Here is a 12,334-nt window from a genome sequence, read left to right as displayed (position 1 = left end):
ACCTAGCTGTGCAGAGGAGATACATTCTGTTACGTTAGGATGAAAGGCTGTATCAGGTGTGGTTCCCACACTTATGGCATATGCTGGCCCTTGCCCTTTTTTCCTCACAATATAGCAATCCGGGGGGCATTTCTTTTCCATAAACTACAAGCAAAACTTTCTGTGCAACCTTGCTTTCCAATTCCGGTAACTGGTAATAGCACTAATTTCCCAACATGCAACTGAACACTTACAAAGTAAGAACAGTTTTCATAGGTGTCCAGATCCAAAGACAATGTGAAAATTACATGTAATCAAAACTACTCTTGAAAATCTTTAAATTGTCCATGAAGTATAGTATCTGAAGTTTCATGAATATAACCTATAATATTGTAATATGAGAAATACATGTATTTGGTCTCTGCCCCTAGTTCCTGGCAAACAGCTCCTAAAACCCTTGGAGTCTCTAGAGTGAAGAGTATCTTTTGTATGCTAATGGAATGACTAGTGGCTGGAGGCCCCTAGGCAGCTTCAGGATGGTGGCTGGTGACCAGAAAGACTAAAGCATGATTGGAGGGTTGGGACTTTCAGCCCCAGCCCTCCACCTCCAGGAAGTGGAGAGGGGTTGATGGTTGAGCAGATCACCAGCAGCCACTGATTTAACCAAGTATGCCTACCTAATAAAGCCTTCATTAAAACGGATGGAGTACAGTGACCTCCAGGTGGGTTAACAAAGAAAACACTGTGCCAGAAGGGCAGTGCACTCCAAATCCACAGCTTCTGCATTGGGGACCCCTACAGACCTCACCCTATGGATCTCTTCATTTATATTCTTCAAAATATCCTTTGTAATGAGTAGGTAAACACAAGTAAATTTTCCGAGTTCTGTAAGCTGCTTCAGCAAATCAATTGAGAATAAAGAAGGAAACATGGGAACCCAGATTTACAGCCAGTCAGTCAGAGGCACGTATCACAACCTGGGGCTTGCATCTGACACCTAACGCGGAGGGGAGTCTTATGGAAATGAATCCTTAACCCTTATGGATCTGACACTGACTCCAGGTAAACAGTGTCAGAACTGAATTACAGGACACCCGATTGGTGTCCACTGGAGAACTGCTTGGCATGTGGGGAGAAAACCATGCACAATCCTACAGTCAGAAGTACTGTATTGAGTGGTGTGTGAGAGTAGGGAAAACACTTTGGCTTTTTCCCATCTCAAAACAACTGTATACAACAATATGTACATATAATTGCATTACATATACAATAATAAACAGATAAAACCACACATCCAAAATATAATTTTCCCATTTTTAAATGTTTTGATGGACAATAATAGTTAAATTAGTATAATGTCATTATTCTGTATTTTTATATGGCCCTGCATGATTCTTTAAATGCATCTTGTACATAAGTTCTACTGATGATGATAAATTATAATAAGGCATCACATGCAAGACACTGGCTAAATGCTTTATATTCATTCTTTCATTTAGTCTTTATGAAACCCTTGAGGTAGGTATTATTGTGTTGATTTTTGCAGATAAGGAAACTGAGTCTAAGAGAGGTAAGTCATTCTTCCTAGGTCACACATATCATAAATGGTACAAGTGAGGCCCAAAGCCATGACTTTTAATTACTGTGCTATATATACAGCCTCCCTATAAAACCACATTTTAGAATTTATATACTGTACATAACATTTATTACATCAGATACCAGTACTCAAAATAAACTCTGCCATATCCACAGCACCTGGAAACAGTTCCTAGAAAAACAGTATATACTAACCCTAACAAATGCTGAGTGAATGGATGAATGAATTACTAAAGACACCCTCACATTGTTTCAATCCTCATAGACAGATTCGAATATATACATTTAACTAATTTGAAAAGTATAATTCTCAAAAAAATATTCTGGATTACCTTAGGGATTGTAAGAATTATATTTTGTATTTTTAAATGTTTTGAGAGCCAGGCGTAGTAGCTCACACCTGTAATCCCAGCACTTTGGGAGGCAGAGGCAGGCGGATCATCTGAGGTCAGGAGTTCGAGACCAGCCTGGCGAACATGGTGAAACCCTATCTCTACTAAAAAATACAAAACTTAGCCAGGCATGGTGGCATGTGCCTGTAATCTCAGCTACTGGGGTTAGCTGAAGCAGGAGAATTGCTTGAACTGGGGAGGCGGAGGTTGCAATGAGCCGAGATAACATCCCTGTACTCCAGCTCGGGTGACACAGCAAGACTCCATCTCAAAAAAAAAAAAAAAAAAAAAAAAATTTGAGATAACCAAAAAGTAATGGCTAGTTTAAGTTGCTTCAGGGAAAAAGACATGTCTTTTCCAGACACTTATCCTACACACCGCACCAATAACAATGCTCAATTTACAGTCAATTTCAAAATCTTAACAGAATGAGAAGAGACTTTACAGTCCATTACTGAGTTTAAGAATCTATTTGATCTTTAATTGTAGATAACATGGACACAACAACATTAATTGTATTTGTGACACAGAAAATAATTCAAGCACACATATGTAATACAAATTATTATAATTATTAAGAAGAGTGAATTTGAAAATAAGGGAAAAATCAGTCAAAACACAAATAACCTTAACCAGTAAAAGGGGATTCGTGAGCTAAAAATTTATGATTTACTTGAAGTCAAATTTTAATGATGCTTCATGTCTCGAGAGGTATGATTTTATGTATACCTTACAAGTAATAGTTACTACTTTTAATCATATAAAACCCATATAACACCCGAATGCACTAATCAGACTTCTTATAAAACATACCCAAATGCACTAATCAGACTTCTTACAAAACATTTTGGTTGAAAGTATACAATGTAATGTGCTATAATAAGATTTACTCTTTGGGAGTGGGTGAAGGGATAAATTAATCTCTCTTTAAAAATCTTTACTAATTTGGTTCATTAAAGGCCAAATAAAACATCAAGATGTTTTTAGAGCCTAAAATAATGGCTCAAGAAATCTATAGCAACAGAAAGCAGATCCATGGTTGCCCAGGGAAGAATGAGAAGCATAAAGGAACTTTCTGAGATGAAAATGTTCTATATCTTGATATGGTGTTGATTACACACGTACATGTAGTCAAGACTCACTGAAATGTACTAAAATAGGTACACTTTATTGCATATAAATTATACCTCAATAAAGTTTATTTTTTAAATGCCTAAAAGAAATACATCCTAATAAGAAACGTAATAAAGTTCGAGTTATTTTATAAAAAGAAAAAGTAAAACAACTATCACCCTAGTTTCTAGAACTCCAAAAATTTAACAAAAGTGGGATATTAATCCCTTCAGAAAGGACTGACAAAAATGTTTTCCTGTCTTTGTATTTTGGCGTAACTGAAAATAACATACGCCAAATCATAAGGAAATTCTAAATGTGAATATATTTTAAAACAAAACTTTCACTTTTCCCATGTTAATGTTTGCTTAATAATACTGGTTGACAATGATTTTTGGTCTGTAAGTTCGTTGCATGTTACTCGATTTTGAATATTTATGTGTCTTTGTTCTACTTTTCTGTGCTCATCCTCCACATCCTCAATCTCTTTCTTTAGTTTTTGACATTCTATGATTCTTTTAGCTAGATTCTTTCAGTTTCTGAAACGCTATAATTCTTTTAAGCTAGACTATGTGATAAATATAATAATGCCCTAAATCATCTCTTCATAGATTTCCTATCAGCTAGGTAAGTCAGATGATAATTAGAAAGTTATTTTAAGATTTCTTTCAGCCGGGCACAGTGGCTCATGCCCATAATCCCAGCATTTTGGGAGGCTGAGGCGGGTGGATCACCTGAGGTCAGGAGGTCAAGACCAGCTTGGCTAACATGGTGAAACCCTGTCTCTACTAAAAATACAAAAAAAGAAAAAAAAATTAGCTGAGTGTGGTAGCGGGCGCCTGTAATCCCAGCTACTTGGGAGGCTGAGGGAGGAGAATCGCTTGAACCCGGGAAGCGGAGGTTGCAGTGAGACTAGATCGCACCACTGCACTCCAGCCTGGACGACAGGGTGAGACTCTGTCTCAAAAGAAAAAAAAAAAAGATTTATTTATTTCACTGTCTGTAAAAGGAAACTGTGGAGCATTTATATTCAGATTTTCTAACTTAAAAGCATTATCAACGATGACATTTTAAACAAGCCATAAAGGGGATATTTTTCATCTTAAAAACATGGCAAATGAGAGACAGATTACCACTGCAGTCTCAATTAATTGTTCTGTTTAAATTGCATCCATTATGAGTCAACAAACCAATCTTGGGTTGCCAAAAGTTACTTACAGTATGTTAAATTAAGAAAAAAATTCTCAGACTTGGTGGGTCAGCGAGAGCAGCGGTCCCCAACCTTTTTGGCACCAGGGACCAGTTTTGTGGAAAACAATTTTTCCATGGATGGGGGTGTAGGGAGTATGGTTTCAGAATGAAACTGTTCTACCTCAGTTCATCAGGCATTAATTAGATTCTCATAAGGAATGTGCGACCTACATCCCTCACATGCACAGTTCACAATAGGGTTTGTGCTCCTATGAGAACCCAGTGCCACAGTGGATCTGACAGGACGCAGAGCTCAGGTGGTAACACTCGCACACTGGCTCCGCACCACCTGCTGCATGGCCTGGTTCCTAACTGGCCATGGACCAGTACTGGTTTACAGCGCGGGGACTGGGGACCCCTGAGCTAGAGGACAAATGAAAATATAATAAGAGAAAAAAACAAAAACAAAAACAAAAGAACAAATACCAGAGCTGGCTTTAGAGAGTAACATAGTATAAGCATCTCATTTTTACAGATGAAGAAACTCAGATCCATGGAGTTTATGTATGTTAAGACACACCTTAGTTGTCCTAGCACAATTTTACTGGAAATGGCTAAGATAAAAGAAAATGAACTTCTTAAGATATTTTTACATTCCTCAAGAATTGGGGAAGTAAATGTCATTAACTAATAATCAGGCATGATAAGAACTCAGGTTTCCACAACACCACACTGCCACCTTTCACACTTTTCACCAAGTTTCTAGTGTAATTTCCTTCCCTCCCTCTAGAGCTCACGCTTAACTTTTCACTAGTCTGTACCTTTAACATAAATACTACCTTTTCTCTAAAGATATAATCTATTATTGCTGCATTTATGCGATAGGAATATTAAAAAAAAAGCACTGGAAAGGTAACTGACTGCCTGCTTTTTTTAAATACAGTTTTCAAAGTATATGTAAAGCGTGTCATAATTTCTTGCTGCTAGTCAGTATGTTACTTAATCTCTGAGCCTTGGTTTACTCATCTATATATTAGAAATAATAATGATATTGCACTTTGCAGAGTTGAATAATTCACACGAAATGATTACAAGAGTATCTGATACGCAGTGCTACATGTTAGCTAAAGTTATTCATTTAAAATGCTATTCCTGCCACTTTTATCACAAAAAAGAATTGTTTATGATAGAGTCTCTCTATGACGTAACTATTTATTGTTACGTATCATGCATTCTATATATTAATAATACCTAGATGACAGCTAAATAGTTAACTACAGTAACAGAAATTATAATGTGAACTACAAGACAAGTTATATCTTCCAGATTTTTACTTACAACACTCCTAGATTTTTTTTCACAAAATTTCTCTTAATGCCTAAGTACCTTTCCTGTAATCAAGATCACTTTTGCTTTGTAATGTACTCAAAAGACTTATTTAAAGAATTGTTCTTCACTCCCTTCTTTTCCAACGTGGTAATTTTCTTCTGACTATAGTACAGGTCCCCTTTCTACTTTCTTTTTCAAGACATTAAAGTGGATGACATAACTAGCTTAAAGCTAATCTATATATAACCATTTCTAATCAAATGAGACCCTCCGAATGCCCACATAAGTATTAAGTGGTATTTTACACCCTTCCAACATTAACAACAAGACCATCCTGCACACTCCTGACTCAAATTACATGGATTTTCTTCAAGATTATAGAACATATTATAACAGAAGCATATAATTTTCCAACACAATAACTCTTTTCCAACTGAGAAGTATCCTGTAATATTATCAGGATCAATGGGAAAAGACCCCCAGTTCTCAATTTGACAAAGCTTTTGAGATGAAGCTTTCTCTTAAGTAAATAGCAATTTTCACATGCATAACTGCAAAAAATAAGGGAATAACATAACTAATCATTCTGGACCCTAGACCATTTCAAAGCAATGGATTACTATTCAAATTGTTTTTAATAGAAAACTAAAAAAAATTTTAAAAATCAATTCACAATTGATTTACTAATAAGTAAAGTCCCTATTAATAAAACAGTGCTGGAAAATATTGGTTCAATTACTTTTATTTTTTATATAGTAAATTATTACACGGCAGGCCAATATGTATGTGTATAATGTGTAATATGTATGGTACGTGAATGTCTTTAAAACTAATTCTGCACTTTACGTAAATATGTATCTTTAAAGTATTCTAAAATATCTCAATTAGAATTTTTTCAGAATCAGGACCCTGAGTAAGCATTACATTTACAAAAATTGAAATAAGGAAACAGTATTTACTAAATCAATATGTATTGTAAACTCAGCAGCCTACAATTTAGCAATATTTTATCTAAACACCTAATTGTGCAGGAGGTGTTAAATTCAAAGTCTTCTGAACTTAGAAAATTACATGTAATACGTGTGCCTTTTTACAAAATTAGATACAAAATGCTGTTAGTCAAATGTAATTTTATTCTCCAACTGTTTTGTGACATTGTTGAAAAACACAGACTAACAAAATGTGATACTTCTAATTGGGAAACAAGAATACGAACTTTAAAAGCCTGTTTTTGTTTTTAAAAATCTGATAAACATTATAAATAATATGCTTTTCCCTTATAATTTTCTCCTTAAATCTATCAGAAAGTCTAAACTTATGCAAAAAGAGTAAGAAAACTAAATTTCACTTCATAAGCCATAAAAAATCTAGATCCTTTCAAAATTACAAGACAGTAGTAGTTATGTCTGACCTTCCATAATACTTAATTAACTGTGCATAAACGAGGTGTTCTATGGAAATCCAGAAAAAAATAAAAATTATGCCTTTAAACAACAGTAAACCCTTTTAGATGGCAATTATGAGAAGTGTGATATAATGGGAGAGAATCTAGAGTCAGAGGATACATGATCAAGCCTAGATCATAACCCTTACTAATTCTGTGTTTCTGACAAACCACTTAACTGTAACTAAGCCTTCATTTTCTCAAGTACAAACATAGGGGTAACAAAGCCTATCTTACAGAAGATAAAACCAGATGTGAAAGCATTTGTAAACTGCTAAGTACAATACACGTGCTACTAATTATACACTTACTACTCTATACTTCCTAGCCTTCTTAAACAAAATTAACTGAACATAACTCATGGCCATAATTATGATTATAAATTATTGCACTGAACTGTAATATAAGGACCACTGATACATCAACCAAGAACAAAGAAGGGCAAAATGCTATGAGATGGTGTATTAATCCATTTTCACACTGCAGATAAAGATATACCCGGGACTGAGCAATTTATAAAGAAAAACAGGTTTAATGGTTCAAAGTTCCACATGGCTGGGGAGGCCTCGCAATCATGGCAGAAGGCGAAAAGCATGTCTTACATGGCAGCAGGCAAGAGAGAATGAGAGCCAAGCGAAAGGGGAAACCCCTTATAAAATCATCAAATCTTGTGAGACTTATTCACTACCATGAGGAGAACAATATGGGGGAACCCCCTCCCCACCACCCCATGATTCAATTATCTCCCACTGGGTCCCTCCCACAACACATGGGAACTATGAGAGCTACAATTCAAGATGAGGTTTGGGTGGGGACACAGCCAAATTATATCAGATGTATTGTCTCTTGTTGCCTGCTGCCAGGTTGTTAGCTGAGACTTCTTGCTCCCATAGTATACATAGCTATCTACAAGGAGCCTTCCCAGAATAATGCTAGTTGAAATTCTCTCTCCTGTAATTTGCTGCTTCACTTCATCTCTCACCCTTCTCAACAGATAACTTTGTCTTCTACTTCACAGAGAATAAAAAGAAGGTACCAAATGAGAGCTCATCAACTTTCCGCTACCAAACCTACAAATAAACCAGCTATTGCAACCATCTTTTCTTCCTTCCTTCCTTCCTGTAACAATGAAGACAGGTCCCTCCTATCTCTTACCTAAAGCTAATCCTTCTACCTATGATTGAGATCCTATTCCTCTCTGCTTTTGTTAATTATTCAAACTCTCCTATAACTTCAATCTCAAGCTTTTCTGTGGCCACTTCCCATACAGTGTAAACATGTTCAAGTCTCTCTCATCTTCTAAAAGGAAAGCAGAAGAAAAAATTTCAACCTTTTATTACAGTCCACCTACCCTCATTCTCCTTAACTAACAGCTATACCTCCCCTGTCTTAGAGAAATATCATGAAATGTACTAAAGACATGGCAGGGAGCTGGGGAGGCACGATTACAACTAAGATCATTTTGAAACAGTGAGTGAGAATTAGGTGAGGTAGTGGATGGGCAGAGTGCAAATGCAAAGGCATATGGCCACAGAAGGGTATCTGGCCTCTAAAGGGAAAAGAAAATAGTTCAGGGCTTCCACTAAATGGCAAATTAATTAGAGAGAGGGTCTTGCTCTGTCGCCCAGGCTGGCGTGCAGTGACACAATCATATCTCACTGTAGCCTTGAACTCCTGGGCTCAAGCAATCCTCCTGCTTCAGCCTCACGAGTAGCTAGGATTACAAGTGTGAGCCACAGCAACTGGCTCACACTTTCATCCCTCTGAAAATTCCTTGATAGTAACAGCAAAGGAATAATAATTTTTTTTAAAAAGGCATAAATGTGTAAGAACAAACAGGAGAGAAGAGAAAAAAACAGGCAAAAGAACAGGAGAGAAAAGACAGGCAAAAAGACACCAAAATTTGAAGAGACGGAAAATTCATCAATAAATGATAACAAATTCAGTGTACCTGCAAAAACTGAAACCTAAGTCTAAAGTGAAAGAGACAAAGAGTGAGTTCATTCACACAGAGGCAGGAGAAATTGAGGAACGGAAGGCATTAAGTACCTTTGAGAGTGGAGTTGAGGGGCAAAACTAAACAAGAGAAAGACTGGTTAAGACTAAAAAAATGGTTAGCCCTCCACCTCTCTTCCTCACTATAAAGCCAGAAATCACAATTCATTTTATGGGGCTAGCATAACTATGATACTAAATTTAGACATAAACATTACGAGAAAAGAAAATTACAGACAAATATACAGCATGAAATTAAACATAAAAATCCATGACAAAATAATAGCAACTAGAATCCCTCAATGTATAAATATAATAATGCTTCATGATAAGTGGTTTGTTTATCCTAGGGATGAGAAGTGGGTTTAACTTAAGAAAAATCTACGTGATTCACCACATTAACAAATTAAATGAGAAAAATCAATAAATGCAAAAATTCAATAAATGCAAAAAAAAAAAAGGATCTAACAAATTTAAATACCTACTTACCATAAAAACTCTTAGCAAAGTATTAATTGGAAGAATTTCCCCAAGCTGATAAAGGGCATCTTTAAAAACATACATCTAACAGCATACTTACTGGTAAAACATTGAAGGTTTTCCTCCTAAAATCAGGAACAAGGCATACCTGCTCTTAACACTTCAACTGAACATTTTAATAGAAGCAACCAGCTAGTGCCTTAACGTAAGAAAAGGAAATACAAGACATACAGATTGGTAAGACAGAATTAAAACTCTCGTTATTTGCAAATGACATAATTGTGTTGGCAGAAAATTCTAAGAAATTGACAAAAATAGCTATGAAAATTAAAAAGCAAATTTACCTAGATTGTAGGATAAAAGACCAGTATATAAAAATAAGCTATAATTTTATATACTATCAATCAACAAGTGAAAAATGAATTATTTTTTAAAATACCATTTATAATGGAACCAAAAACCAAATAACTAGAAATAAATTCAAGAAAAGATATGTGAGACCTCTACACTGAAAATTATAAAACACTGACGAGAGAAATGAAAGACGGCTTAAGTAAGGAGAAGGATACATATTCATAGATTCAAAGACTCAATATTATTAAGATGCCATTCTACCAAAGTGGATACCTATTATTGCAATCCCAGTTTAAAACTCAAGCAAGATTTTTTTGGTAGACATTTACAAGCTGATTCTAAAATTTCTGTGGAAATATAAGCAAACTAGAATAACCAAAATAAACTGAAAAAGAAGGATAATATTAGAGAACTAACTTTACAATGACTTTGAGACTGATTATAAATCTACAGTAATCAAGATGGAGGTATTAGTAAAAGGATAAACAATATATAAAACAGAATAGAGTCCAGTAATAGACTCATATTGCCAAGACAGTCCAATGGAGAAAAAAGTTTTCAACAAATGATGCTGGAACAACTGAATATACTGAGGAAAAATAAAAACATGACCTCACATCTCATGCTATACACAGAAATCATAAGTCTAAAGGTAAAAGCAAATGACCACTTCTAGAAGAAAACATCGAAGAATATTCTCATAACCTTAGAGAAGATGGAAAGTATTAACTATAAAAACACACATTTGATAAATTATATTTTGTCAAAACAAAAAACTCCGCATCAAAAGACACCATTAAGAAAATGACCTGGGAAATCACAGACTAGGAGAAAATATATACAACATATATACAGAATCAAGAATATATTTAATTTAAAAAAAAACACTTCATAAAAGAAAATTATACAAATGGCCAATTATCACATTAAAAAGGGCTCAACATCATTAGTCAGCAGATAAATTTTTAAAAAGCAACAACCCCACAATGGGGTATGACTAGACACTGTAGAGTAGTCCAGTGATTCTCATGGGATGTGGCAATTTTGACATGCAGGCGGCATTTTTGGTTGTTACTGGCATCTAGGATCCTGCCACACATCTTACAAAGCACAGGACAGCCGAAATAACAAAGAATTATCCTGCCCAAAATGTCAATGGTGGCAAAATTGCAAAAACTCCAATAGCCAAAATAAAAGAGACCAATAACATCAAATATTGGCAAAGATGTAGAGCAACCAGAATTCTCTGATACATTGTTAGCGCATATGTGAAATGATTTATCTACTTTGCTGTTTGACAGATACTACATATTATGTGCAGACTGCTTCTCAGTGGCCAATTAAAGGCCAGCATGGCCTACAAGAACCAGAATGATCCAGTCTAGTTTTCCAGGCTCATTTCCCAATTAACTGAGTGAGGTACAAGGATGGTTTAATATTAGGATATTTTTCAATAAAGTCTACTTGATTCTGCTGACAGAAACTTTAAAACTTCTGGGGCAAAAGGTACCTTAAGGTCATTTAGTCCAACATACTACCTAAAGTAAGAATATTAGTACAATCCTGATGATGAAACAGTTAGTCTCTCACAATGAACATTAATAGTTTTGGCAAAACAACACTGATGTAACTGGTATAAACTAAAGAGACAACAAATTCTATATAAATAATGGTTCTTTACTCTTTATAAACTGAGTTAACCGGACTTTGGTATAGAATTACAGACATTGGCTTAAGAAGCATCACAATACAGATTGAAAAAATGAATATAAAAATTCAGAGATATATTTACAAATACTACAATTCGTTTAAAAAAAAAAGAGTTGGCCGGGCGCAGTGGCTCATGCCTGTAATACCAGGACTTTGGGAGGCTGAGGCGGGAGGATCACTTGAGGTCAGGTGTTCGAGACCAGCCTGACCAATATGATGAAACCCTGTCTCTACTAAAAATATAAAAATTAGCCAGGCGTGGTGGCATGCGCCTTAATCCCAGCTACTTGGGAGGCTGAGACAGGAGAATCCTTTGAACCTGGGAGGCGGAGGTTGCAGTGTGCCAAGATCGCGCCATTGCACCCTAGCCTGGGCAACAAGAGTAAAACTCCATCTCAAAAAAAAAAAAAAAAAAAAAGTCAACTGATAATTAGTGTATAAATGGTCTAAATCAGCATAACCCAATAGAAATATAATGTAAGCATAAATGCCGGCTACATATGCAATGTTAAAAAAGTAAAATGCAAGAGAAACAAACTTTGATATGTGCAAATACATGCATGCATATTATGTATATAAAACACAAAATAGCCAGTAATCCAAAATATCATCATTTCAATATATAATCCACATAAAAACTGTTTGATTATTAACTACAAAGAATTATCAGACAGGGAGTTTAACTGTGATAAGTTTATTAAAGGATATAGTAGAAACAGTGGACAATATGTATAAACAGATGAGAAAG

The 12,334-nt window shown here is 35.3% G+C and overlaps 1 protein-coding gene across 3 annotated transcripts in view; it reads right to left on the bottom strand.

The window, feature by feature from the left end:
• The window catches only part of DNAJC24 (DnaJ heat shock protein family (Hsp40) member C24), a 62,991-nt gene that overhangs the window by 48,995 nt on the left and 1,662 nt on the right, over positions 1 to 12,334 (bottom strand). The gene's annotated exons all lie outside the window — the stretch shown is intronic.

The sequence above is a fragment of the Pan troglodytes genome, chromosome 9 (genome assembly GCF_028858775.2).
Source record: "Pan troglodytes isolate AG18354 chromosome 9, NHGRI_mPanTro3-v2.0_pri, whole genome shotgun sequence".
Classification (NCBI taxonomy): Eukaryota; Metazoa; Chordata; class Mammalia; order Primates; family Hominidae; genus Pan; species Pan troglodytes.
Note: the sequence above shows the minus strand (reverse complement) of the source record. Positions and strands in the feature narration are given on the sequence as shown.